We start from the raw sequence: 12,159 nt of genomic DNA on the forward strand, positions 1-12,159 counted from the left end.
GAACTGAGGATAAAATTTTGGTTTTTGTAAGTCCTGAAGCAAAACGCAAATTGAAAGAAATCAAAGTATATTTTGGAAATGGTAATTTCAAAAGTGTACCTGGCCCATTTAAACAACTCTTTACAATTCATGGAGACATCAGCATTTCTACTGACAAAACTAAAATAGTACCAGTAATCTTTGCCCTCCTCCCAAACAGAAAAAAAAACTTCGACCGTTTAAATTATTGGAAGTACATTTGCCCGACTTTCGACCGCAAGTTTACAACAGTGATTTTGAGATGTCTGCCGTTAACGCGAATAAATAATGCTATCCAGACACTAATATCCATGGGTGTTTATTTCATTTTTGTCACGTTTTGAGGCAAAAGGCAATTGAACTCACAATTTGGGACACACCGGAACACAAAAACATCATACGACTGTATGCGGCGTTAGCATATTTACCAACAACTTGCATGAGTGAGGGACCATCAACTTTGAAATCCGAGATGATGATTCCTTGAAGTGGAATGACTTCATGGATTATTTCTTAAAGCAATGGATGACTCCATCTATGATTAATTATATTTCATGCTATGGTGTACGGCACCGTACGATAAATCCCGCAGAAGTTTGGCATTTTCAATTAAACAAAGCTATTGCATATAAAATCCAGAAATCCACGTCCTTAAAAAAAAGAAACTAAAGAGAAATCGAAATTTTCACGCATTTGTACAAGCCTTGAGGGCTGAATGTGTACATTATTATTTCACTATTCGCTGCAACAATGTATATGTGCCTTATGGCAGAAAACGACAACTGAAAGACAAGACAGGATTACAGATGAAAGAATATCGAAAATTACGGAACATTATTTGCTGGGTGACATTGATTTAAAAACAAGCTTAGAAAGGCTGTCTAAAGTTCCATTATTCAATAAGTTTTAAAGTTTATTAACTTTTTAAGACATAAATATAACATACAGATAAATATGTTAATTTATTTAGCAGAAGACATATAATATGTATTTTATGTTTTATTGGTAAATAAATAAACGTCAATAAATTTAATTTTGTCATTTCACTTTTATCTACGACTGTCTATAGATTGACAAACAGAGACTGTTAATGGGTCAATTTAATAACATTGGCAAATAAGGAAAAATAAAGTTAAATGACATAAAGTTGGCGAAATGTAACTATCAGTATAGATGAGTTGAAAGTAGCCAAAATGAACATACTTATACCAAAGAGTATATAGGGCTATTGCCATAGTAAATTTTGTAGTCACGGTACATTTACTGCCATCTATCGACACACGATTAAAACTTAAAATAATATTGAAAATGTATAAATTAATCAAAATATGTATACTTACGGATAAATGATTTTTAATTTTTATTGTTCCATAGTGACCCATGTTCTTTCACTGATATGTGTTAAAATTGTTAAATATCAAACGGCGCCGTCAACGCCATCTAGCCGAGAATAGGCCAAAGGTATGGCGCCATCTATTCGAGAATGACTTTTCTTGATTTCCGAGGCACGTTTTTTTCTTAGAGTTTATTTATCTTATACGGAGTTACATATATTATATCTTTGCTTATAAGTACTAACTCTTCGAAATGTAGGCAAAATTAAAAATTTGGCAATCACGTAACAGATCGCCACCGAGCTAAAAACTCTTTGGAATGTAAATAGGGACTCTATTTTCTTGGGTAGATTGGGTACCGCAGACAGAACTGAATCAATCTGTATATTTCGTAGGTAATATCTTGCTTATTTGTTTACCTTGTTTTTTCATCTAGATCTTATTATTCTTCTTATGTCTTATATCTTAAGAATACTAAATTTATTATGGGGGCGCCTATGTGTGTTGATTTTACTGATTGAGAATCTGTAGGTATGCTTCATCCATTTAGAGTATTTTGTAGATAAACTGATATATGAATCTAATTTGTGATAATCGTAAGAGGCAGTAGTATTAACAAAGAATAACCTTTGGTGCGCCCTCTAATGACACTACGTGTCGCTACAACCTAACAGCTTTCACCACAGATGGCGCTAATTCCGCAGATTAGCGCTAGCTAGGATGACAACGATACCAGCGGGAGCTAATAGATGGCGCGTCATGATCCAGTATACACTCTCGCAGTGCGCCGACCCGTCCCGCTCCCGACTCATACCAATGCAAGATACGCTTCCGCCTACACATTATGTTTAGGTATCCCTCTCCTATCGTAGCCGTATGGAGTCAGTACGGTCGGTACGGCACGGGTGTCGACCGTCGTACTCACTGGCTGGACGGGCTCTGTTTCAGTGTGCAATGAATCTTACCGGAATGCATTGACGACTCTTGGGATCACAAACATAATTTTGTTAACTAGTAAACATTCCGTAAGTGAAATTACATTCGGTCCTCTAAGAAGTTTTACTAAGTTGTGAGATACAAATCGTGTTTACTTTACAGACAGTGAGTGAACTACATATATGTTTTGAATTGTGACGGACGGCGTTGTATGATGGTAAGTTTAAAATGTTTCGTAGTGCATATGTTGAAACGAGATTTATTGAAGATCAAGATCATTTTCTTCATACTCGCTAATTACATCTAGATCTAACCATATAGGCACCCTTCCTACATGTAGTATATACCTACATGTATTTGGAGTCGTACTTAAATGAGATTAGGGCACCTATTGTAATAGGATTTTTTATAAAATGCTGTCTGGAATTTGCTTATAGCATAGGTACGTAACTACCTACTTCTGTTTTATTGCAGGAGTAGGATTTTCTTTCATCCAATGTGCAATTTAACATATAGGTAATATAGGTATATTCCTACTTATAAAGTTATAACTTATCCAGAGGTCGGCGGGGGTGAGCTATTTGCCTTATAATATTATAACTTATGACATGTCAAATTATAAGGTAAATAGCTCACCCCCGCCAACCTAATATGCTTATAACCAAAAACTGTGTGTAAGTTTATGTAATAGCGGACACAATACCTTAATGAAAAAAAAAATTAAAAGTAACTAGTAAAGTAAGAAACCCTTTCAAATTACCTTACCATTCCATGCAATAACAATAAATAGCTCGCCAAGTTGTGCACTGCTGCACCGGGCACTTTCTAGAGGAACGCCGTACCTACAATATACTAGGATGTCTCGTTTGTAATTTTGAATCCTTATATAAATTAAGGTACAGTTATAGTTTTGAAGTAGGTATGGGTAGGTACTTGCTGTAGGCAGCAAAACCCGCATATAAATTGCATAAAAGTTTTTCTAAATGTCTTTGAGCTATTTTCGAATTACCTCTATCACCGGTTTGAACGAATCCGAACCCCGAATTTTTTCAGTTGCGGTCGCATTTTTTGCTTGATATCTTGTAATTCAATTTAAGACAATTGTCTTAAATGTATGTAATCATGTATGTAATTAAATTACATACTTACTTACATTAGTGCAATTCCTAACAATACATTTAAGTGCTAGAACTAAAGTTAATCGTACGATAAAATGTTATTAAACGCCAGGGGAATGTGCCCATCAGGTCTCTAAAACCTTTTTCAGGGGGTGTGAAGTGTATAGAAAAACGTTAGTCTTGCAGGGGTTCAATAGTCGCCGCGGGGCGGGAAGGCGGGATCAATGGTCGCGCTCGTAATAAACGCACAGTTCCGCTGCTGTCTTGCTTGCAACTGCTATTTTACAGAATTCTACTAGCCTGCCTGAAAGGTCTTACCCATGTCTTACCATTATTAGACTAATAACGAAAACGATCCATCCTCCAAAATTGATCATTTAAATGGATGACTTTTCTTTTTGATAGATACTTAGTTCAATTTCTATTGACCGATTTTTGTGGATTGGATTATTTTCTCGAAATGACGTCCAATTAAATCCTAGGTTTGTTGTACGATTGGCAAGTTAAAACGTACACATTATTAGGGAATACATGATGGAGTGGATAATCACCGCCACCGAACGATGACAATAATTGACAACGTTGCATGGGAATCGGCCAAACATAACCAACACACGCACGGCTAATCGTCGGAGCACGCCAGTTATCAACATTACACCCTGCCTAGACCTAAACTACCTACTAAAAATATTCTGATACCCTGCAATTCTTCACTTTGGGAACTAAACAATTGAAAAAATCAAGGTCTAGCAAAGAACGTCCCCTTTTCCTTTCCATCGGACTTTGCGTTTCTATTAATCCATACATTATATTTTACGTCAACCTACACGAGATTGTATTATAATAAACTAGCAAAATTACGCAATTTCCCGCTACAGGTGCTTAGGAAGGCAATATCACCAATGACAGAAAACGTGTGGGCGCCTGATTTACTTCGCTGCTCATAAATGGGTAGGTGGTGGTTTACATAGGTACTACATACTTAGTTAGTAGGTGAAAAACAAGCTAGCGAAAAGTACCTACCCTTTCCCAAAGATTAATATACAGTTATTAATAATGGCAGCTAATCCTTATTGATTAGTTGCATGTTAGCTGCCACAGGTAAGCCTGGGGTTCAGCAACAGTGCATATAAAATGAATAGTAGACTAGTAAACCGGCGCTTTTTTACCGGGAGTCTTCGTCAATCCTTCAATTTCATAGTCTATCTATGGGATATAGGGAGGCAGTCCGTGAGCTTGTAAAAGAGCGTGGTGAAACGTAATTTCCAACCGTCGGTTGCCCCGCAGCGTGCGATATCGTAACGGCCAGCGGCAGACTAAACAACGTGTGCCACTATTTGCATTCTTGTTACAAGCTGTAACGAATACCACTTCAATAAAACAATATAAAAATGTATTTACATAATAGTACGAGTATAATAATACATTGACATTCCGTACACCTTCGCAATACATTGTATCACTATTGGCAGTAGTAATTTGGGATTTAACATCAGAAGAGTAATTTAACAACCAATCTCTTCTGTTTGTCATATCATATGGCTAGTGCAACCAGTATCTAAAAACCAACTATCGCGATCTCAATTATCTCATTAGTAACTAAAGCAGTCTCAGTTGAAAATAAAGAAGCATTAATTCCCTTTTTAAGTGATGAAGGTTATTGACTTGAATCATTGCTTAAATTCTTCTTCAACTTAGGACATTTCGGCTTGATATGTCCTTTCACATGGCAGTTGTGACAGATAGGAATGAATTTGTTCTTTGTCATTAAAGCCTTTTCAGATGCTTCGAAATTTGAACTTGATGACTCCTTTTTGAGTTCGCTTTGAATTAATTGACATTTAATAAAATCAGATGACAGCTTTGTACTTGAAGCTTCCATTGCCATTCAGAGGATCAACATTATATCGCATGCCAATTAGCATCAACTCTGCTAGCTCCTCATCATCAATACTGCAGCCAATATCAACTAATTCTTGAGTTACGGACATAATATTTCCAAGATCCATACTCTTAAAATCTTCATATTTGATTTGAGCTACATATTTCCTTTTTAAAGAAAGTTTTATGCAATTACCTATGCCAGTATTCTCATATGCCGATTTTAAGTTATTCCATGCTTCAGAAGCTGTTTTTGCATTTTTGACATGTGGATAGCAAATTCAAACTAATTTTTGCATAGGCTGTTTGGTATTTCGTGGGATTCTTTAACGCATCACCAGACCCGCTAGCAAACTCCCATAAGCCATTGTCTTGTCTATCAATAACAACTTCATTTGGAATTTCCAAGTCGCGTTATTCAGACCTTCCAATTTACCGATGGGCACATTGGAACCAGTAGGTACTTACGATCAGATTATTTAATAAATCGGCGTTTCCTTCCATTTCGTAAAATTATATTTTACCTACTAGTAAGCGAAAACTTCACGTAAATAATATTTACTGAAATAGATTCATAATAAATTAATGTTCACTGATTTTACGGTTATGTAAAATGTAACATATTAGCAACTATGAATTTAAGGTTTTAACAAAAACCAACGGCAAATATGCAATTTGGCAAACGTGTATGTGACCCTTCGCGTGTTATCGTTATATTTTTCAAAGGCAACTTAATAGACCCATTACAGCTGTGTGTTAATACATCTCCATTATGTAGATGACTTATTTTTGTCCCGACCCGAATTTTGTTATATTGCATAAGTATGTCTTCATTTCGTGTTTTATCTATTCTTCTCGGTTTCAGGATACTTCTTTCCATGGCGCTCTGGCAAGACAGGCCGTATGTTACATGAATCCATAACTTTCCTCTTGAGATTTAGATTGTGAAGATTTATTTTTGTGCCATTCAGATACTTTTTCCATGTTGTGTTTATTCTTATGTCTATTTCATTTTCGTGCATGTTGGTGTTTCATTTCTGATGCTCTGAAAGAATTCATTGTTGTTCTAAAAAGTGTGCAGAATGAGATACGACGTTTCTGCCATAGAGCATTTTACTTTTTAAGTACGCTTGGGAGTTTCACTAAAATACCGATATCGTCAGAAAATCGTAGATATGTTAGACGTATGAATAAAAAATAAATTGATGTTTATTGCTATATAACTGATATTGGACCCGAGACGTGACTTGATCTAAGGCCAAGACCGCAACGTGAGGTGTCGATTTCCTTGAAATCCAGCTTAACGCGTATTTATCTATACTAGTGTGCACTATTGCACACACGCAAGTGGGTATAATAATTTATAGTACACTACCAGCCGCCCGTGACTTACTCCGCGTAGTCGTTAAGGTGTAGTAGGTCCAGTTCAGAAAATGGAGGATTTAAAAAGTCTTAGCGCTTTTTGGCAACGTATATACCTACAGTCATATTATTAGGCTGACAAGTGATGAGTCACAGCCGGGCCCCGACAAGGGAGTGCCCTGCCGGCTGTGACATCACTACGACCTTTCCACCCTCCCCGTGGATTTTATACGTACAATTATCACGACTGTTTCGATCATATCATCCTATTTAGTGACATATTTTTACCTAAGTATATACAAAGCAGCGAAACAAGCCATTATCGTAAATAAACAAAGTATTACGATACTGGTGGACTAATTAGTACAGCTTAGGTACACTGCGGATTTGGTCTGCCTGTCGGTCGACCGAATTGGTCTGTATAACCTAAATTGAATGTCTGACTCTAAGGTACATAATAGGGTTGTTGACACATGTTGAATTGTATAACTAAATCCAGTTAAATAGATTATTAGAAGTATTAATAAGTTTTAGTTATTCAGAAGGCACGGGGAATCATTTATGCTATTTTATTCGCTTTTACATTTATATTATTATACCTACATATGTATATGTTAAATAGCTAGAAAATGAGCAATTTATCACAATAAATTGGAAACTTAAATAATATACGGAATTATTTAAAAAATACAACACTTCAAAGTTTAAATTGTATACCAACAATATACATAAAAGCAATATTTCACCGACAAAATCGCAATTTCCATGTTTTCCATACTTACCTCGAAACGGCCTATAACGTTACATGGTGACGTCACGATGTATTGCCATTTTGTTAGAAGCGTTTCGTCAGTAAAGTGCACTGCCAGACTTTGACCATCATTTGTGACATTTGTATTGCTTTAAGACAATGGGTCCCATACAGACATTTGATCCTCAAAACAAACCTGATCGATTGATACCATTCATAAAAAAATGTAAAATACCCTATCATCATCGTACCGTACAGTCGAATTCAACGTGGGTAATCCATTATTTACCTTACGTCATTGGGATTATATAAAAAATATACCTACTAATGTGTGCGTCCGAATCGCACCAGAAACAGCAGATAAGACTCGTGATAGGTATTTTAGGACTGATTAGAAAAGTCATACCTGCATTTAATCTGAAATTAGCCTAGTGAACTAATTTCTTTTTATCTGGTTTTAGTTCGTTAAAAAACTAAAAAGATGCTATAAGAATACGACTAGAATTATTAAGCAATGATTTTTTTTCCATGAGTCGAATACGGTTTTAGTAATCGTATTAACTGGACCATTTTTTTCAAGCAACTTCTATACCTAAATGGAAAGTCCTCTAAATTCAACTACCAAAATATTGAGAGCCCTTTTCCACGACTTAGATCTGAAGTCTGATTATTGGCGTACGTCAATTTAAACAATTTCGGTTTCATGGCAGATTTGTGCATAAATTTACTCTTTTTTACCCGGATAAGAAAGTGTGTATTATATTACCAAAACGTGCGTAAGCATTTTATGATTATGACAGTTAGAAAAAACGTTAAAAAGTCCCATTTAAGCAAATTATCTACATTTGTTTAGGCGTAGCGCATAACGTCTGGCAATCGAGTTCACGTAATAGAAATCTGTGTAGTAAGACGTTCATTCACCCCTAGGGAGGCGAGCCGCGAGCAGGAGGCGCGGACGCCGCGCCGTTTCCGTCCGAGAGCACGAGGGATCCGGTAGCGAGCGCCATTTTACTATCTACCACCTACCACCACCCATTACCTACATACATTTTATTACTTAGTACTGTAACCGAGCTATGACATAATTACTGACAACTTATAGTTCGTTTATTTTAGCATTAGAAAGAACTTGGAAGAAGGTAAGCGATTTTGGCATGTCTATTAATTGAAAAAGGCTTATTAAAAATCAGTAACTATCATTTATGAAAGCAGAAGAATATAAATGATCGTATTAGATTCATAATTGTTACATATTTGCCGTAACTTATTTTTAAAATGTGTTTTTCAATTAAAAGACACATCAAGATTGTTTACCTTATTTCTAATGCTAAAAAAAACGAACTATAGTGGTTTATTTAATATAAAATTATAAAGTGCGTTTTCATAGTAAGGGAAGTAGTGTCACCCAATGTATGGGACGTGCAAATTTTGGTATCGGATGAATTCACTTGGCACAGATGTAGTATACGTAAAGCTAAGCCAATCCAGCCCGGTAGCCATCCGCCACCCCCTGGTGGGTAGTAGATATGAGCGCCGCGCCGGCGCGCCGCCGCCGCCGACAAATTTTTCGCACCGCCGCCGCCGACGCTGCGCCATCGGCGTGGAATCGGCGTGACCTTGTTAGATACTACTACTTTCAGAATCAGAATATATATATTAAATAGAGTTTAAATCTTTAGCGGCGCCACTCCGAATAGTTAATAGACATTCAAACGGTATTTTAGGTCCATATAATTCAAAAACCACCTAAATAGTCTTAGGGCAACGAAATTAATATCTTCAGATATGGGCCTGTGTCTAAACTGAAGACGATGGTTGTTAATGGTTCCGGGAACTTATATAACATTTATAAATAAATCAAATGTATATAATTTCGGAGGATAGTTTACTCAACTTACTTGCTGTGCTTTCTCTTGCCCATGCTGAAACTAACAAATGGCAGCTTGCGATTCGGCGGCTAGGCAATGCAAATGAAAAAGAAATACTGCTGTATTCGAACTTCAAGATATTCACAAGAGACGACACGTACTAGATCCATTCTAGATACGTTATAGTTTAGATATCAACTAGTTCTCTTTTGCAGCGCAATTCGGGCAACCAATGTCACTTTTACGTTAGATAGCGTAAGATATCTATTAGATGTGAATTGGATCTCTAAGTCATATCCTGAGGAAATCGTTCAAGAGTATCTCCAGAATCGCGGAAATGTCATATTTGACAGGTTAGATCTTAAACATATCGTTATCGTATCTTGGTGATGTCTAAAAGATATCTAATAGATGTCTATTTCAAAATCCGAATCGAGCCCATAGGCGAAATAGAGCGCTGTCTTCGCACGGAAGGGCATCAAAATCGGGACTCATTTAAACTTGGCCATTGTTCAAATTTCAAGCTTTGCTCTCTGGCTCCTCGATCTTTGGCCTCGCATCGCTCGCATGGAAAAAAACCGCTATCTGAACCTCCAAGTCCTCGGCCCTGTTTGGAACTCAACTTTCGGCCTCGCTTTTTAAAACGCTTGGTCATTGGTTCTCGTCCGATCTTTGCTCCACTGCAGCTCGGCCTTTGGCCTCTCACGAATGCGCCGGAAAGCTCCGCTCGGTTACACTGGACCAATAGTTTAATTCCAAGCTCTGCTCTGCAAGAGAGCAGAGCTTGGGCTTCGGCCTCTTACAGAATCGGCGCTCTAGGCCGCCGACCCCGTCCTTGCAGAGTTCGGCCGTCAGCCAAGTTCACACTTGGCGTTTGATTCTAAGCCGTTTGCTTACCTGCAGTTGAGTCTAGCCTCGCATAGGGAGGCATCGGAATCAGGTCTTTGGTGCTAGATAGATCTTAGCCTTGGGCCTCGCTTGACATAAATCGGTTCTGTTGGGTCGATATTGGTTAATGACGGAGCTCGATTTTCCTCACTTTGGCTCAAAGTAAAAAGTGGATGAAAGTTTGTATGGGGTCCATGTTTTATTTTAAGCTAGGAAGTTCAAACTTCGTTAAAATATTTATTATTAAAATACAAGAAAACTGATTTCAGCGTTTTTGAAAATTCGTTCCCTAAGGTGGCGAAATAGGGGTTGAAAATTTGTATGGAGATCAAAATTTTTTTCGAGTGTGGGGCTTGAAACTTTGTATATTCATATATTATTAGAATACAAGAAAAGCAATTTCAGCGTTTTTAAAAATTCATCCTCTAACGGGGTTAAAAAGGAGTTGAAAGCTTGACTCCATTACAAATTACTTTGACTGCCCCCCCTGCCTACCTGCCAAGGGGTGGCGGATGTCTACCGGGCTCAATTAGCTTAGCTTTACGTATCTGTGCTAAGTGAATTCATCCGATACCAAAATTTGCACCCTATGACGGCTATGACACTACCTACTTCCCGTACTATCAGGGTTCATCACTTTTCGGAAAAAATAACGGGATTAAAGGGTGCTAACATTAACACCGAGAATGTAGATATAGATGAAATAATGTAGGCCAAATGTGATTCGGTAGCTAATGTGTCTTTGGTGTTATGATACAAGGACGTAGCAGTGGTAGATAGATATCCTACCAATTCTAATTTTGAGACCTGGGACTATTAGGTTTATGCAGATGTTGCAATCCAAAAGTTGACAATAATGAAGGACTAATTGTGTCCCGACTACGACAATTGCTAAATGATTTGATATGATTTAACAGCCTTATAATTATGTGGATTATAACGTTTCAGTATAAAAAGAAGGAGCATGTTTTACGTATATGTTATACGTATGTTTATAAACAAAGACGGTTACACTTTAAAACGTTTTTCTGTACCTAATTACTGATTAAACTCTTGAATTCCTGCCCTTTTGATATTAAGTCTATCAGTTAAATAAATATAATAATAGACTTTAATATATTGCACAAATTAACCTTATCTAAGGACCTGTATAATGGGGCAAGGAATATATGTATACGTAGCTATACCTATAGCTACATTTAATTTGCCTTCTTATTTGAGTTGCCTAGAATTTGGCTCTAAAGTTGGTCAGAGACAATTACAATCGGACAGTATGCAGTAGCGAGAAAGCGGCGCGTCGCTTACCGACACCCGAACAATAAAAGGTCAACCCTTGACCCGGCCGGCCGGCGTCCGCGCACTGCGCCGGAAACGACCGTCCATCAGGACGAATCACGCCGCGATATCGAACGACGGTTAATTTCCGTTTTACCCGTGCAAATAAATAGCCGCCTAACTCTAAGAATAAATACGTAAATATGACGGCACAGATATGTCGAAACTCACGTCGTTCTTGGGATCACAGGTAAAGTTAGCGATTGTTGGTAGGTACGTAGATAACATAACAAACAAGTTACGGTGTTGGTAATGTTTTACGTACGAGGTTTATCTATTCCTGTAACACATGATATTTTTGCTTAAGCTTGGTTCCAAGCTCTCTAATGTTTTTTTTAATTCCCAAACACAATAAATAATAGTACTAGGTACAGAAGACTCACTCTCTAACAAAACGCGTCTGTTACGATCAGCACAGATATGGCCGCTAGGTGGCGACAGCGCCACGCGCGGCTTATGGCTTTCCCCAAAATTGGTGTGGAACGGATGTACTTTTAGCTACCTGTAGCAAAGCGACGAAATCGCGGAGTGAGCCACGCCTGCCCCAAATTTACCTAAATGTAACGGACTAACGGTATCGCACATACGTATTTTGCTTCTGAATAAAGTATCTACATACTTAATACATAATTGTGTGCGCCAGCTTATCAGTTACTTGTACTTAGGAA

The 12,159-nt window shown here is 37.5% G+C and overlaps 1 protein-coding gene across 1 annotated transcript in view; it reads left to right on the forward strand.

Annotated features, from left to right (window-relative positions):
• Window positions 1-2,191: 2,191 nt before the first annotated feature.
• The window catches only part of LOC134803927 (amyloid beta A4 precursor protein-binding family B member 1-interacting protein), a 102,004-nt gene continuing 92,036 nt past the window's right edge, over window positions 2,192-12,159 (forward strand). The window contains exon 1 of the mRNA XM_063776745.1: window positions 2,192-2,505. The gene's annotated coding sequence lies outside the window, so the exon portion shown is untranslated. The remainder of the gene's footprint in view (window positions 2,506-12,159) is intronic.

The sequence above is a fragment of the Cydia splendana genome, chromosome Z (assembly GCF_910591565.1).
Source record: "Cydia splendana chromosome Z, ilCydSple1.2, whole genome shotgun sequence".
In the NCBI taxonomy this organism is placed as follows: domain Eukaryota; kingdom Metazoa; phylum Arthropoda; class Insecta; order Lepidoptera; family Tortricidae; genus Cydia; species Cydia splendana.